Source organism: Xiphias gladius, chromosome 21 (genome assembly GCF_016859285.1).
Source record: "Xiphias gladius isolate SHS-SW01 ecotype Sanya breed wild chromosome 21, ASM1685928v1, whole genome shotgun sequence".
Classification (NCBI taxonomy): domain Eukaryota; kingdom Metazoa; phylum Chordata; class Actinopteri; order Istiophoriformes; family Xiphiidae; genus Xiphias; species Xiphias gladius.
Genome location: NC_053420.1, coordinates 3759987 through 3778582, shown reverse-complemented (window position 1 = coordinate 3778582; position 18596 = coordinate 3759987).

The following is an 18596-nucleotide window of genomic DNA, read 5'->3' as shown; positions in this document are numbered from 1 at the left end:
TAAAACAGCGTTAAATAACACGCGGAACGCTTGAATTGCGTCGACTCGACACGCGAAATGTCAATTTCTTCCCTTCGAAACATGTTTTTGATATTATTTTTGTTTCAGTTACTAAAAAATGTACATTATTTGCAGGTTACTTAATGATCAGTCGACACAAAAAGAAAAGATTGCAGGGGGATCAACTGACGGCTCAAAAACCTTGGAAACGTCCAGTATAGCTGCAGTATCAAGGCGACTGACAGCACTGAGGAAGCACAAACCAAGGACACTGTAGCAGGACGGATGCTTTCCTTTGACCAATATCTAATAAGCTGTTTTCACAGATAACATTCACTGTTACCGCTACTTAATGTCACCTCTGCGTTCTTGCGAAGTTTGACCCAAATACTGCTTTTGCATAGAGAGGCTCTGTAATGAATGCATTTAAAATGTGCTGTGTGCCAGGACAAAAACAAAAAACCAAAAAAGAGAGTCCTGGTAATAATTTATTGGTTTTACCTTTTGTGAGATTGCATCCTTGCCTTTGAGTTCTCTATCCCCTTTTTTTCCCCGTGTATTTCAGAAGTGGATCCTTAAAGTATCTTGTTTGGTATTTTACACAAAACAACTACAATTTTTGATTTGGCATTTTGTCTGACCGCCAAAAGGGAATGGTTTTGTCTTTGAAAGGCAAGCGAGCATCTGCATTTTGTTTCTTTTCGGAGAACTGACATATGCTTTCTCCTTTTGTCTTTTTTCTACATTTTTCCCAGAGACAGATGAGAACAGAGCGGTCACACGGTGTTTTTATACCATTGCCGCCTCTATTTTGCACGATAGATGAAATTTGCTGCATTTCTGTTGTATTGTTCCAAGAACGGCTTCAGCATGTGCTAGGGGTTCCAGGGGGCCTTCCTGTAACCGCCAAGACAGCAACAGCTGCAAGGGACATTGCGTCCACCGACAGCCAAGATATTTAACATCACTTGAATTACTTGTGTGTTACTGCGGATGAAAACAGCAGCTGAGCGTCTACATTGAGCAAAAATTAAACCGAAGAGATACCGTGTGTGAAAGAGAGAGAAAGACAGATTAGGTTTGTGTGTGTGTTTCACAGTGTGTGTTCACTTTTGTATGGGAATTACAGAACAAGTGAGAGAGATAAAGAGTACGTGTGTGTGTGTGTGTGTGTGTGTGGTAAGTGAAAGATAGCTCTCGGGGCAGATTCTCCCCGATTCGTCTCACTGATTGTTCACATCTGTCTGCGTCTAATCGGTGGAACATACATTTTTATCCCAACAAGAAAAGCGCCTCATTTTCTCTTTTCTTTCCCTCCGTCCCTCCATGCAGTGTTAGTCACACAGTGCTGAGCTGCTGTGTTTGCCTTGAATGAAGGGAAAAATCCATTTTTCTGATACACACACACACTCCGAGATACACAGACAAGTCCAAGTAGGCAAGTTGGAGCTCACACGCACCTTATGTAGAAACATATATAGACACGGTACATTACACGCTCTAGTCCTCTGATTAACTTTGTTTACTACATCCTTGCATGAAGAAGCTAAATATTAGTAAAAGAATGTCTAAAAGTCTGTTTTCTCTTAATTCTTGTCATGATTTTTTTTCCTGTATTCTATCCATTCCATTACTCAACCTCTTTAAGTAATACTCAGTTTTTTATTATTGACTGTTTGTCTCTTTCTATTACTTCTTTTCTCCATCCATCTGACTGCTCTCCCTCCCTACGAATCTCCCTGGAAAACCTCAAGCCATGTCTTACCTGCCCGTACTGATGCCCTTCGGTCACTAGATTTCTATTCAGCGGCCTTTTTCCTTGTCAGTGGCAGCCGGTTTTGTCGGCCTTGCCAAGAGAGAAACTACCTCGCGTGATCTCCGGACCCCCCACGGAGTCCCCAGTTGTCTTCGATGAAACGCTGACGACCTTCTGGGGAAAGGTAAACAACGGGATGAGTGCGAGATTGTAGGATACAAGTATGAAGCCAGTGGGAGATGCATGAGGAGGCCTATGTTTAATCCATAATCTGTCTGAAACGTTTCATCATCGTCGTCAATCACACCCCCTGCAAATTACTTTCATACGCAGCTATTCTGTAATATCACAGAAGATACATTTTGGGGCAGATGTAATTAGAGACAAACTATGTATGTAGCATTATACCTACCTCCATCCCATATTTTTGCTGCACCATATAAAAGTCACATTACTTTTTTGCCTTCCGCTCTGACTTCCTGCTGCCACTGGAAAGGCCTCCTCTGCTCTATCCGAGGCTCCCCGAGGTTTTCTATCCTACGCCCCCGGCTGTCTATATGTCTCCATTACGGGACAACGTCGTGCAAATATGTTAATAATTTTTCACAGCTGTTCACAGAAGACATCAAATGTTATTCACCCATAAAACCCGTAAATTCAGAAGACAACAGTGATGCAAAGGATCCTGCGTCACATATTTCGTCGTCCAACACAACATTTTGAGATCATAGACTATGTGGGCTGGCTAACACAAGCAAGCAGTTTGAAGTTGGGACATTCTGCGGATAATGTACTCCTCTTACCTTTCTTTGCTATTTGGAGCTGACAACAATCAAAATAGCGCAACGTTTGTTTTTGTTTTTTTGCATAAGAGAGAGACGCGGTGCTGCTACGACGGGGTGTCACAAAACACTGTGTACGGAGGAGAATGAAAGCTGTCGCACTCTAACAGGTGCGACAGAGGCAAGAGGAGGTACGACGCGACATGAAACGCTCAATCGATGGGACTTTCTACGTCTTGGGCCCCGATCACAAATTAAACGCCACTGCAGTGCCACAGTCTGCGCACTGTGAACACCTTGGAGTGTTTACCAACTCACACTGCTGCAGAGGTGCGACATCAGGAGCCTTTAATGCGGCGGAAGGAATAAATGAAGGGTAAACAGATGAAACCTCGGATTACGTCATGCAAAGTGGCAGCTTGTTGAGCGACTGCTGAGCAAATATTTAGCAAATCCACGTGTGCCAAAACAGTGAAACACAGTTTGTGGCATGAAAAACGTTCATTTCAGATAGTTTATCCTCCGTCCTTTTGCTCTTCCCAGTCATTTCTGATCTATTTTCCCTCCCTCCACCAATTCCCCCAAGTAACCTAATACTTTTCTTTAAATATTTTCATCTTTCACTCTCTTTCATAATGAGCCTTGTTCAGCCCTCCTCCTTCCATGTACGCTTTCTTGCCAATTTTTACTTCTTTGTTTCCTTCCATTTTTTTTATTCCCCTCTTTTGATTATCTCTCCCTTTTCCCTCCTCATCTCAGTATGTTTTCTTTCTCCACTCTGTCCTCTCCTCTTTTTTATGTCCTCTGTGGTTTGTCTCTTTCTTTGCCTAATGAGCCTTATCCCATCCTCTTCTCCATCGCTTCCTCTTTATTCACTCCCTCTGATACCCAGGTTACCTTTTCTCAATTTGTCTCTTCTTTTCATTTATCCCCTAATCCCTCCACATTTTTCTTTTCTCATCGCCACCCTTTTCTTCCATTTTCTCTCTAGCTTCTCCTGTCTTTTATCATTCAGCTTCCTTTTCTTTTATCCAGTCCCCCATTTTCTTTTATTCCCTTTCATTCCTTCCGTTGCATCTAAGTCCTTTTATTTTTTTTATTTTTTTTTCCTTCCATCTCTTCCTGTCCTGCTCCCAACTTCTCCCTTTACATTTGTTTTTTTTTCCAAACTCTCTCTATAATGGCATGCCCTTTGCTGTCTGACCACAATAGTCTTAGCATTTGGATTACTGTAATGGGGCCTGCATCACCCTCATATGATCAGCCATCTGGGGCTAGCTGCCTTTTAGCATCCAGTTAGTATCTCCCCAATGGAATCGTCTGAGAAAGCTAAGCCGGAAAAGCACTAATCTCCCAGCACTGGCCATTGTTGGTGTCCCCAACGGCCTCTGTGCTAAAAGGGGGCTAATTGATGTTGCCGCCTGCTTACTGTAGGCCTTAGGAGGAAGCGGATGATTCTCGACTGCTCATATCGAGGGGAAGTGATGTGAAGCAAAGGAAAGCCTGAGTCGGAGGTCGCGGTTTCAGGCCTGATATTACCAACCTCTGAAGCAAATAAAGGAAGGAACAGAGATGACTTTGCCACACACACTTTGTGATATTGTCTTTTAATATCTGTCACACTATTCACTTGGATTACAATAATTTAGTAGCTCAACTTTCTAGTATATATATTTCTAAAACTACACTCCATAAATGTTCCTGCTCACTTGACTATATGTTCAAACAATGTGCACTTAATGCTTTTTTCACCACTTTATGAATTGCTCTCTCTATGTACGACAGATACAATATTCATCTTTATCCCGTCTGTGGCCCCCAGATCATTCATTCTTCATTAGGGTGTAAATCTGTAAAAGAGGGTCACAAATATATAGTTGCAGTTTTTAAAATGTTAGAGTGTTTTCCTATAACGGCTGGGCACTGTAGTTTATACCCAACAGAAACACATAGTGAATTTGTTTCTTTCAGCAGCAGATTGATACAACATTTGGTGCCCTAGTGAGTATTTACGGCAGCAGAACAGCGTATGTGGAATTATCTTGGGATAAACTACAATGCCCCTGTTCAGGATAGTGACGGAACATTTAATACAGTGCACCAGTTTGGCTCACTGAAGGGTTTTTTTTTTTAGTTTCTGGATAAAAACAGAGGTCAGTGGAGGGGGACCACACATAGAAAAAGGCTATATCAGACTTTGGCTACACAGTGTACTTGACAGTGTAATCGGTTCCCTGGTGTTTTTAGTTTTCTCACGGTATTCCTTCACATTGTGCCCAGGTTTTCAAATACACAGCCAGAGTTGACACAAGCTCCGTCTGTGCTTACAGATGTGTTATACTTTAGCAAACGTGGAGTGCTGCCATCAGTGTATCTTTCTGTGTTTGATGTCAAACAGCTGAAGAGATGATCCGATCGAGGGTCTCGAGACGACACAGTGGCAACTTAGCAAGGCTAATAATAAATCCTGCCCCCTCGGCCTTCGAGAATCTATAATCCCGCAGGCATCTAACAACAGAAACAGAGGAAAATGGCACAACACCTGCACTGCCGGACAAATTGTATTGAGACGAAGCAAAAATAAGAGATGACAGGGTTGGATATGATATAAAGTTGGGCTTTCAAGATTGCTTGCAATGACAAGCACTAATCTCTACCTCATAAAGACAGCAGAGATACATTTGCCGTTTTCTAGAGCGTGTCTGTTGTTACCATAGCAGCAAACACAGTCACAAAGTTATTTTGCTACCACCAGGCTATCCCTTAGAAAAATCATTTTCACACACCTACACAGCAGTGACCCCTTCTGGGCACAATGCATTTAAAAGCAAAGACAATGGAGGACTGCTTTCTTATCTGTCAGCCTGCAGCAGGGCCAGGCCAACTGATAACTCAACACGCACACACGCATATATTAACACACACACACACACACAAGTTCACAAAGAGAGGCATTCTTAGGCACATACACACACCCATAACTTAATGCCAGTGGCAGATGAATGGCCCCCGTAGTGGCAATTTGATGGTGTGATAATTAAACAAACAAAAGAATTATTTTCAACCTGCGTCAGCCAACAATATTTGTGAGTTTGTGTGTGTGTGTGCATCTGTTTGACTATTTTTGTGTGTGTGTTGCCCTGTGTGGCCCATTAATAAGCTCATAACTCAGTTTTTTGCTGTTTTCTACAAATGACATTGTGAGTGTGTGTGTGTGTGTGTGTGTGTGTGTGTGTGTGTGTGTGTGTGTGTGTGTGTGTGTGTGTGTGTGTGTGTGTGTGTGAGTGAGCGAGAGAGAAAGAGAGAGGTGTAGCCTGAGGTGATCTTTAGATCATTTGGCCTTTCACAGCGGTGAAAAACAGCTTACCCGCTAATTTTAATGCTGTTTGTTTTATATTTGTTTTGAATGGTATTGAAAGTTGCACCTAATGTAAATATCAAACAAGTTATATTAGCTTAAGAAAGCATTCTTAAAGGACCATATGCATGATTTAGCCTATTTAACAAACACAGAACTTCAGCTACATTACTGCTGCTGTTATCAGTTCAGTAACCTACTGTTTGAAAATCGGTCCTCAGAGGATTGAAACAATCTCGAGAGAGGTGATCGTATCAAATCATCTGGTTTTATTTTTGTTGGAGGTACTACTATAGTTAAAGGTATTATTGTTGCATGATAATGCAATTTCAAGTCATCCAAATGTCCCTATGAAATAAATTCATATCGGACAACTCTGCATTTGGCAATTCACCACTTTTTAAAAAAAAAAATACAAGAGACAGACAGAACAGCTTAAAAGACGGACAGAATGTTGAAGCCAGCAAAATAAAATGTTTTAAGACCACAGAAAGCCAAAGAAAAGTGAGATGATTTTTAAAAAGTTGAAACAAAAGTGATTTGGTTTCTCACAGACTTTTCAGGAGGCCGAACCAAAGTCAAGAAGCAATATTAAGAAAGTTCTATTTTGCCTAAGTTTGCACCTATTTGCACATGTCAAACACCATAACGTCGTGCCATGTGCAAATATTTTAATGTACTAAAAAATGTAATTCTTGCAAAACCATTATTGAATTTAATCCATGTTTTTGCAGTGTTTGAGTTTAGTTGTGTGAGCAGGCTTATGAAAGCACATATTCAAATTGCTCTAGTAAGTCTGCTTGAGTGATGCACTCATTTGATGACAGAAAACATACAGCTTAGGCTGGATCTGCCAGACGGTGTCATATTTCTGGCAAGAAGTGACCAAATTCACAAGATCCCTTTCATAATGCTTTAACAGTGCATTCAGGAAATATTCAGACCCCTTCACTTTTTTCACATTGTGTCATTTGGCAGCCTTATACTAGACTGTTAAAATTACTTTTCTCCCCTCATCAATCTACACTCAATACCCCATAATGACAAAGTGAAAGCAGAATTTAAGAAATATTTGCAAATGTATTAAAAAGCAAAAACTAAAATATTACATTGATACAAGTATTCAGACCCTTTGCTATGACACTTGAAATTTACCTCAGGTGCCTCCCATTTCTCCTGATCACCTTTCGATGTTTCTACACCTTGATTAAAATTGAGCTGTGGTAAATTCATTTGATTGGATGTGATTTGGAAAGGCATACACCTCTCTATGTAAGGTCTCGCAGCTGGCAATGCACATCAGAACACAAACCAAGCCATTAGGTCGCCTTCAATCTACCATATTGAAGGTTCCCAAGAGCACAGGGGCCTCCATAATTCTTAAATGGAAGAAGTGTGGAACACTCAGGACTCTTCCTAGAGCTGGCCGCACGGCCAATCGGTGGAGAAGGGCCTTGGTAAGAGAGCTGACCCAGAACCCAGCGGTCACTCTGGCTGAGCTCCAGAGATCCTGTTTGGAGATGCAACAGTCCAACGATCTGGGCTTTATGGCACAGAGGCCAGATGGAAGACGCTTCTCAGTGAAAGACACATGAAAGACCGCGTGGAGTTTGCAAAAATGCACCTACAGGAGTTTCAGACTGTGAGAAACGAGATTCTCTGGTCTGACGAAACCAAAATTGATGTGTTTGGCCTCAATTCCAGGCATCATGTCTGGAGGAAACCACCTTCCCAATACCATCCCGATGGTGAAGCATGGAGGTGGCAGCATCAAGCTGTTGGCGTGTTCTTCACCTCCACAGAGAGACTGGTCAGGGTTGAGGGAAAAGCTGAACAGAGCAAAGTACAGAGATACCCTTAATGAAACCCTTACTGCAAACCTTGTCCAGAACGCTCAGGACCTCAGACTAGCCCGAAGGTTCACCTTCCAAGAGGACAATGACCCTAAGCACACAGCCAAGACAATGCAGGAGTGGCTGAGGGACGACTCTGTGAATATCCTTGGGTTGCCCAGCCAGAGCCCTGACTTGAACCCAATCAAACATCTCTGGAGACACCTGAAATTGGCTGCGCCAAATCCAGGTGTGCAAAGCTTGTCTCGTCATATCCAAGACACCTTGAGGGTGTACTCACTGCCAAAGGTGCTGCAACTGAATACTGAGTATAAGGTCTGAATACTTCCGTTTTTCCTTCTTAATGAATTTGCAAAAATTTCTAAAGCGCTGTTTTTGCTTTGTCATTATGGGATATTGAGTGTAGATGGATGAGGGGAAAAAATGAATTTATGATATAACGAATTAACGTTTTAGGATAAGGCTGCAAAATATCAAAATTTCACATTTTGTATTAAAAAAATAAAAAATAACAAAATACAAAAAGTGAAAAAAGTAAAGGAGTCTTAATACTTTCTCAAAAAAGTGAAGCAGTCCGAATACTTTCTGAATTCACTGTATTTGCCTGTTGTTTATTTTCTGGATTGTAGTCTTCCAGTAGAACAGCTTGAGAATGCAAGTTTGGCATTTCATCAGATGCTTCACCGAAGACTGTGACAGCAAATACTTTGTGAATAATTCAGCAAGGTAGACTGAGCTGGCCTTATACAGAGAAACACTTTAAAAGTTCAGTGTTAGGCCTCCCAGTGCTACAGTGAAAAATAACCTTGTGTCCTGAATTAATAGTGTTTGGTAAAAAAAATGTTTATCAATGAAGTGGACATTTTGGTTACATTCTAGTTTCATTGCAGAGAATACAGTATAACCTACAGAGAGACAGGTAAATTCAGCAGATCCACATCAACCCATGCCACCAGGGAACCCAAACAATCTGGCGTCATTGTAATGAAGCTATAGACAAATAAGGAAAATTTTGTTTCACCTGTTAAACCCATGTTCAAGCTCAGCAATGTGTAAAAGGCTTTTATTTCCAAATTCTATCAGTGCATATGAGTGTTGAAATTTCCTGTTTTTCCTACGCTGCAGAGGTATAGCATGCTTGTCGATACTTTAAGTGTTTGTCATTGCCCCAGAGATAGCAGTGGTACTGAATAATATGACTGCCAAGTTATCAATAAAAACAGAGATTGGTTTTGTAATAATAATAATAATAACAATAATAATAATAAAACTTTATTTATATAGCACTTTTCAAAACCACGTTTACAAAGTGCTTTACAAACGGAAACAGAGAATACACAGTGCAATTAAACATAGAATACTTTCACTGTAATCAAGAAATAAAAAAACAAAGATAAAAGACATTGAAAAATCTTAATCATAAAACGAAGAGGAAAACTCTAATTAAGAGCCATTTTATAAACATTAGTTTTTAAAAGAGTTTTAAAAGAGGACACCAAAGTGTCTTGTTTGATTTCCAAAGGAAGGTAATCCACAGTTGAAGAGCCCTTACAGTAAATGCCCTACTACCCTCTGTCTCAAGCCTTGCCCTGGGGACTGAGAGCAACAGCAGGTTTGCAGAGCTAACAGTATGAGCAGGGGTGTAAGGGGTGAGAAGTTTGATGATGTAAGATGGGGCAAGGCTGCTCAGTGATTTAAAAACAAGCAGTAAAATTTTAAAGTAAATTCTGAACATCAGGGGTAACCAGTTCAATGAGGCGAGAATAGGGGAAATGTGCTTATTTCTGTATTATAGATTTCTGTGGTAGTCTGACAAATAATGAGTCACAGTAATCTAGATGGCTGGAGACAAAAGCATGTGCGAGTGTTTGTGCATCACCGAATGAAAGAAATGATCAAATCTTGGCAATATTCCTGATTTGACCGATAGCTCATTTAATGATTCTGCTAAGATGTTTAGAAAAGTTCAGGTCCGAATCAAAGATTACTCCCAGCTTTCTGGCCTTGTGGGTTTACTGCAAACCTTGGCAAACTCAGATTTGTCTTACACAATCCCGGTGTGCTTTGGGTCCAAACACCATCCCTTCAGTTTTGTAATTGCTCAGCATTAAGAAGTTACTGGACATTCAGGACCCGAGTGAGGTAGCGGAGGTGAGACCTGATAAAGTTATGAATAAGTAGATTTGTGTATCGTCTGCATAAAAATGGAAAGAAATATTGGAGTTGCAGATAACTTGACCCAGTGGTAGCATGTAGATTAAAAAAACAGTGAAGGGCCAAGATTAGACCCCTTGAGCAATGCCACAAATGACATTTGCATATCTGGAGGAGACATTCCCAATTGAAACAGAGAAAGTTCTATCACTCAAGTAAGACTTAAACCAGTCTAGAGCAGTCACAGTCATGCCTATCCAATTTTCTACTTGATCAATCAATATGCCATGATCAACTGTATCAAATGTAGCAGAGAGGTCTAATAGTACCAGAACAGTACAACAGCTGGAACCTGAATTAATTCTAATGTCATTTAAAACTTTTAGAAGTGTGTTTCTCTACTATGATGATTTCAAAAACCTTGAACTTTCAAAGCAAGAGGGGTTATTCATAAAATAAACATGCCTAGAATATACAAATTTCTCCAGTACTTTGCCAAGGAGGGATGATTTGTTCATGGATCTAAAAATGATTAAGATTGTCTGTGTCAAGGTTTAATTTTTTATCAGTTGGGTTTGAACAATAGCCGATATAAAAATTGGAGGTACAACCCCTGCAGAGACTTGTTAAAAATTGTTAAAATATCTGAGTATAAGAAGGTAGAAACCTCTTTTAAAATCTAGTTGGTAAAACATCTAAGGGAGAGGAAGAAGATTTCATGCCATTAATTATCCTGTGTAAATCTGACTAGGATACCTGATAAAATGAATTTAAAATCTGATAAACCTCGCTTCATGGTAAAATAAACGGAGATGGCAGGATCTGGGACTTAATGTTGGATACTTTATCAACAAAAAAGGACCGAAATGTCTCATATCTCTCAATAGAAGAGACTTCATTGGAGTGGGAGGGTGGTGGGTAAAGGGGTAATTGGCCTAAATAGCAACTCGGGGTTATGAGGATTTGTCATTTTAAATGACAGTGTCCAAGATCCAATGGAGCATGAGGGTATTTATAATAAGGTCCTGCACTTAAAAATTACATATTAGTAGTTTTAATTTTTAAAACCCACCAAGGAAGCTGTCTCAGTTGTTATATTTAGATGCTCACTCTCCAACCCAATTAATTCATTTATAAATCAGTCATTTTTTCATGTCCTCTGATTTATCTGTCTCTACTACTGTGTGCTCCAAGCTTTGGCTCAATTACTGCACAGTTGTTACAGCATTTATAATCAGTGCTGTCACTTGTTGTCTAAATTAGTTATGGGTACATCTAAGAGGGTGAAATCCAATTGGCCATCCCATGCTCAGTCTCCCTGCACTTTTGATTTTTTTTCATCAATTGATAATCCCTGCAATCAAACACTATCAAGCAACTTCTTTTTGTATTCTTAGGCTATTATGTCACATTGTAGCTGTTTCAGACGAGGACTCTAACCCCGACATGAAATGACTCATCAACATTGTTATTGAAATGAGTCTTGCCAAAATACATCTTTACCACGAATGTAATCAAACATTCAGTACCACAAAGGAAAAAAAGAATACAATAACTATTTTGCTCTTTTATTTACATTGAACTGTCAAATGGATAACATTGCAATTGTGACAGTAGGCAATATCGACCATTAGAGTTTGTTCAGTCTGAGGTTGGCCCTTTATGGACCCACCATGCAACAGGATGGCAAGCAAATAGTTCATTTTTAGCCTGGTATCTTCTCATCTAAGCTTTACTTGCTTAACTGGTTCCATCCAGTTTCTCTTCCTGCTACTCCACTCAGAGAATCTCCATGACTTTCATCTCTAGAAGGCAACCTAGACCATAGACACCTCCTTTCATCTCGCCATCCCCTCTCATCAACCAGGACAGAGAAAAGAGAAAAGAGTGAGATCTTAACAACTGTTGAAGAAGAAAGGTATCCACGTCCAAAAAAAAAAAACTTCAGCAGGTGCCGGACCGAGCAGGCGATATCAAGGCAAAAAATTGCCTGCACACAATCTGCACACTTTTTTGCCCACATTATAATTTTCATTTACTGTTTCTGTGCAATGTTTCAATCTGTCAGGGATCGTCGTCAGGCACAAAGCCTTTCCACAGGCATTAATTTACGTACAAATCACAAAACAATGACGCCAAGCAACACATGTTCAGTCTTAAAGGCTGTTTGGCTCCAACCCAAAGCAACCATGTGTTCAATTTCAGAGGACTATGGAGTAATCATAAGCCACAGGTGACAACAAGAAAGCAAAACAATATGATATTCGGTCTGAACAGGTCCCCACATGCCACATCGCCCCACAAGCCGGCAGCATTTCACGGAACTGATGCTGACCCAGCTGCTCTTCTCACGGATTAGGCCACTCTTTTGTAATGCAGCGTCTGAACAAAAACTTCACATATCTTTTCAGATACACTCAATCCAAAAGGAAACAAAGTGTGCAAAAACAATTATACATCATTGACCAAGACCCATCAATCCTGCAACAGGAGAATCCAAACACAGGATCCCACAGGATGTATCTTCCTAAGGACTTGATACTCTGTGTCCCCAAAGCAGAGGTTGACATGTGGCTCCATCTATCACTCTGAAAAGACTACAGATGGAAGGTGATGTGTCAGGTAGAAGGCCAAGACACCAATCACTTAGAGGAAGTATAATTTGCCTCTACATCTTGTTGTGTCGAGAAAATGTTCCGTTATAGCCAGGAACCCCTCAACTTCCCGTTATAAAACAACAAAGGTCTCAATTATTGATTTAATTAGTTTTGTTCTTAATAAAAGACATTTCGAGACATTTTAACCTTTCCTGAAACCTTTCTCAATCTTCATCTAGTTTCAGCTGGAAAATGCTGATTTCTTGTGACTTTAAATATCTTGGGTGTCCATGTTTCTTCTTTGTTGGAATGACATCCGAGCAGCAGATAATTTCTGCCTTGTAACTCTTGAAGGAAGACAGCATTACTGTTTTCATGCCCGACCTTACAGCAAGGCCTCAAACAAAGAGAGGATATTTCAGCAATCTTACCTAAAAATGCCCAGAGATCGGTGTGTTTAATTTGGTCTTAACGACAACTTGCCAGTCTTTTGGCCGCAGCATGCTTAATGAAGATGTTATTGCACTAAGAGAGAGAAAGGAGAGCACTTCCAGGTTAGAGCGTCTTATTCCCTGACAGACTGCAGTATTATGAAAATGCCACTGAGCTGATCAGGAGGGGGCAACCAAGAGTCACCTGAGCAATGCACTCTTTGGTTGTGCGAGCGTTTGTGTGTGTGTGTGTGTGTGGTGGTGGTTGTGCGTGCATTTGTGTGTGTGTGTGTGTGTGTGGGGGGGGGGGGGGGTAAAAAGCAAGGAGTGTGACTAATACAGTTGAGGTTGGGATTAACTTTTCCGTCCTGAATATGATTCTTTTTAAACCTCCTGACACAATATGCTCTCTAACACATACACGCGCACACATGCACGCACACTATGCAAATAGCTGACTTCGAAAATAGCAAATGTTTACTGGGATGAAAGGTTTGGCTTATTTTCTCCCCTCTAAGAGGATCCAAGCCAAAATGAGTGACTGCCAACAATTTCTGTGTGAGTGTGCGGATATGTGTGTGAATGAAAATCTGGCTTCTTTGTACCTTCACACTTCCTTGGCATACCTTCAAACACTAGTGTGTAATCTAGGTCCGTGTCATTGGCATAACAAAGAGAAATGTTCACTGGTAACATGTATTATTCTTTAAATCTGCCTCTTTTTTCTTGCTTAATGAACTGTACTTCAAATATCGTCATTTTCACAAATGTTTGCCATCACTTCCCACCTCTCTCCCTTCCTATATCCTGACCCCAAAACCCCATTTATTTCCTTTCCTTCTGCTGAGTTCAAAGAGTTAAGGACATCTTTTCAAAGGGCTATATTCAGTTTGGAAAGATTTTGTTCCTTGAAACTTGTCAGTTAATATTTTACCCACCAGTGATTTATCCCACCAATTATTTTCTTATTGCAAGAGTCAATAGGATATGCTTACCACCTAATACTAGTGTTAACTTATACTTAAAATCTCTCTGTGTATATACAAATATACAAATATATCAGACATTTTAATGGCTGACTTGTTCTTTTAAGTAAAATTTCACACCGTGTGAAAAAATCTTCCAAGCGATAATGAAGCCCTTGGACATCAGGTATGGCAATCAGTCATTAAGGAGTACTCTCTTAGAAATCAATGAAAGCAGCTTCACTGCGGCATTGCACGTGCATTGCATCATGTCTATTGAAGCATTAACATAAAAAGGGAAATGCTCAATGGCTGCCGAATGTGTCTGTTCTCAGATGGTACAAAGGGTGAGAAACAAAGGGTCTTTTGGTTGGATTCTGGCATATGGACTTGTAAAAGACGATGCATAATGGGAGAAGCCTGTACCGTTTTGTTTGTTTGTTTGTGTGTGTGTGTGTGTGTGTGTGTGTGTGTGTGTGTGTGTGTGTGTGTGTGTGCGTGTGTGTGTGTGTGTGTGTGTGTGTGTGTGTGTGTGTGTGTGTGTGCGTGTGTGTGTGTTCCACAAGTGACAAGAGTACAGGCATATATGACAAACTCATTTAATACTATGTTGTGGTGAATTTCAGCCCAGCTTTTGTTTGTTGTTCCCAGCCTACGGTATATTATTCTACACATTGATGAATTTGATAATCTTGACTGTTACTTTCTCAACAAAGGAAACACGTTCTGTGGATTCTTACATTAAGGATGTTTTATTCTGTCATTATTCTTCTTCCCTTGACCTCTGTCACTCTGCTTATTAGATTTTTTTCTTTCATATGTTTTTTTGCCCCATTAATGATTAAGATGTGATCCCTATCTGGATATCTTATTTGTAAAAAGAAGAGCTGGTCTGGCTCGCATTGAGATTGGACCCACGAACAAGCTGAAAGGTCACCTAACTCCCCCTTTTCCTGCAACGTTCAGCAAGCCTGGCGAAAAGCCACAGATGAGCCACTCCTCTGCGAAAGAAAACTAAAAAGAGTCCGCACAGCAACACCACTTCCAGTCGCCATGTTGGTAGCCACATGCACCAGCTCCGCCCATCTGCATTTGCATGCAAAGGTCCGGACCCAATGCAGGCGGAGTGGAGATAAGGAAACTTATAAATACCAGATTTACAGTAAATGCAAAGGGTCATGATCAGATGTCATCATCCAGATAATGTGTCGACACACAGATCGCATTCACCACATGTATATGGGGTCTTTGACAGACATGGGTATTTGGTTTAAGCTAGTATTCAAAGTGCATATTAGCATGGCTAGACCCAGTAAGCGAATTGCACTGCTTCTACACCTCTTCTTTACCTACTGCCTCCCCTCTCCTCCCTACTGCACCCCCCCACTCCTTCCCTTTCTGCCAGTCTCCTTTACTGCTCTTTATCTCACTTTACCCCCCCCTCACTCGTTTTCCCTCACTGACATCCCATCTGTCTCAGCAGGATAAAATGAGTGGGACAGAGGTGAAGAAAAAGAGCAACGGTGTAATAAAATCAAAGCAGACTCATTATCCAAGGTCTCTTTAAGGGGTGAGATAGGTTTGTTTTCCTCAACAAGCCGTCCATTCCACTCTGAGTGTAATGTGTTGTGCTCAGTTACAACAAACCAGCAGTGCTGCTAATGTCCCACTTTGCCGAACAGATTAGGTCTATTTAGTGCATTGTTAAAGACAGATTTTGCCCTCTCACATTGGAGAAGGTTTGTCACTAAAGACTAATATCCATGACAGTATAGCTGAAAACATTTAATTACTTTTGCACTTACTTTTAAGTATAGAACTGATTTTACCAAAGGGTTATATTCTAGAATTAATGTAATGGAATATGTGTCCCATTTGAAATAAGCGATGCCCTCTTATACAGCTTGATTGATAAGACACAAAGCAAAGTATGGAACCTTTACCCTCCAGAATGAATTTTAAATATGTTTCCGAAATTAAATTAAATTAGGTTTGGTGTCATGCTATTTTTTTTTTAATGTTATTTTTAAAAAATGGTAAAATGTCCCTCCAAGCGAAATAGTTACAGCAGCAAAAATGCAGAAACAAAAACAACACAGCAATGTAAATACAGCGTGGGCAATGTACACTAGGTAGTATTTAACAAAGACTGTGCCGAGGAAATGTACGCATGAAAAGAGCTACCGTATTGGTTATGGTATCGTGAACAGGAAAGACAATATCAGATGCTCAGACTCTCTGATGGTTTAGTAAATGAAGCACCACAGATTGATGAAATAAGAAAACAAATCTGTCTAAACAGTAAAACAAGATGTTAAAGAACTTCACCGACGCTGTGTAACTTTTTGGCTCCTATGTTGCTCACATTTCAACACCTGCAGCGAGCCACTTTAAAGGCCAGATCGTCAGGTGTAAAGAACCCTTTCAGCTCCAATTATCATGTTATGGTAGAGTCGGTTGTGTTGTAAACGCGGTTACTTTCCAATGATAACTGTGCGAACACAAACACATGGACCCCAATTTTGCATCGAGAATCGCGTGTCAGTATGCTTCAACCGAAGTGCTTGTCGGATTGTCGAGCATCATCCCATCAGCTGTCGCCAGAAGCACACGGCAGACACGCAAGAAGACAGAATGAGTAGCCACATTACAGAGGTCCAACTTGGAATGCTGTTCTGGAAAGAGTGTATCGGTGCTGGGACATAGAACAGTGGTGCAAAACCAGTAAATAGCTGCAGAAGAGATCTTCATAGCCTGCCTGACCCGAGACACAGGCCAGACCAGGTCCAAATGTTTCGGCGTCAAACCCGGTCGGATAGGGTCTCGTTTTCCTGCCGCAGGTCTTGGGTCCCTGTGTAAATATGTCTAATCCCGAGTTGATCTAAATGGACTTGAGCATACAATCATTTGATGTGATTTGACATAATCCCCAGGGAAAATATATTTTAGGACATCAGCAGCTGATGTAAAAAATGTATTATTTAAATGAATTAAAGCCGAAAAAAAACCTACTCTTAAGACTTTTGATTTAAAGATATAACATTCTTTAGAAAATTATGATTTTTCTAACTATATTGCCGAGTTCGCCGCTGAATATTTTTAATGTCGGTGCAGGAGATGAAAATAGGATTTTCACTTATTTCTCAAAATTAATATTTGAAGCATATAAAGCAATTTCTTTCAAAATTAATATCTGTGACTTAACGTTAGTTCTTAGTACATTGCTATTATATTGCTGTTCAACAGTGGCTACTTCTTAATTACTGCTGCAAATGAGTGCATGATGTTGCTGCCAGTGTTGGTGTTCACTCTCTATTAGGGTCTGTTTGGGTCAACAGCATTTATAAACAGGCCGGGTCCGACTGTGCTCGGGTTCCCATCAGATTGGAAAGACCCCATCTCTTTTTTTTAAAAACTTAATCCGAGCACGTAAGGTTTGCATAGGTTTCCCTCTGGTCTATTTTTTTCCAGCAGGTTGGGCCTGTAAGAACCTCTAAAGTGCGGGTGTTTTGAAGTGCATCATATGCAACTGGTGTGTAGAGTTTTTAACGACATCTAGCTCATATTCTTATAGTCAAATGTGCTTATTGTAAATCCCCTTGACAGAAAATGTAGCTGTCTGGGTTTACTCATTTCCTGTGCATACAAAACAAGGTATATTCAAAGAACTGTGGGAAGAAAGACCTTTGATAGTAACTATACTATTTTATTTCAGATCACAGTCTTTTTTACCAGTCCATTAAACTAATGTGACAGGCAGGCTGAACGCATTTCTGGTCTTAAAGCTCCTTCTTATTCCCTTTTTCTCACACTTGCGATACCTAACACAAGGCCTGCTAAAGCAGTAGCAGTGCCCCGCGGAGCCCCCTGCCAGACACAGAAATGATTTCGCTGCCAATCTGCTCCTCAGATACTGGGCGAGATGACAAATGGGCCACTCTCAACTCTTAAGAAGTAGTGTTACAGCGAGGGGAAAAGGCTTAGATGCACACACATAAACACAATCACAGTCATAACAAGGCTTGAAGCAGTGGATAAATACTGCAAGCACACAAATACTTGAAATAGACTCCAGGATGCAGACAATGAAATCACACACAACAAAAAGATTAAAGTACACACATGCATAGATGCTAACAAATATCCACCAAAAAAAAGTAAAAGCCATTGTTAAGAAGGGATTTATGGGACTTGAACACTCACACACAAACTTTGAGCCCAGAAGAACCGCTTTACGACAACAGCACACTCCTATACACACATACATACGAAAACTTTAATATATACACACAGGCGCACGCCAGCCCCAGTGGATGAGGTTAAATACATCTTAACACAATAGGAGTGTTTTTGGGTCAGCTGTCCCTTAGCGTGGCGGACGGACGCTTCACTGACACAGTATCCCTTTAACGACATCATATAATGGAAGCTGCGGGCACACTTTACGGCTTAGAGCGGACTCTTTAACTGCTTAGATTAAGCTCCTTTGTGGCACTAAAAAAGAACAGCATAGGCTAAAAAGGGGGAAAAAATGACGCCATCCTCTTTAGACGATAGCCAGACAATGGCCATACGCTTAACAGATTAGACGGTCGTAAGGTTTTTGATGCACTGTAAACAAAGCAAAGTGGGGGATTTTCACTTTCCACTCCTCCGTTCACTCTCTCTTTGTTTGTACAGTTATCCACTTTGCACTACTT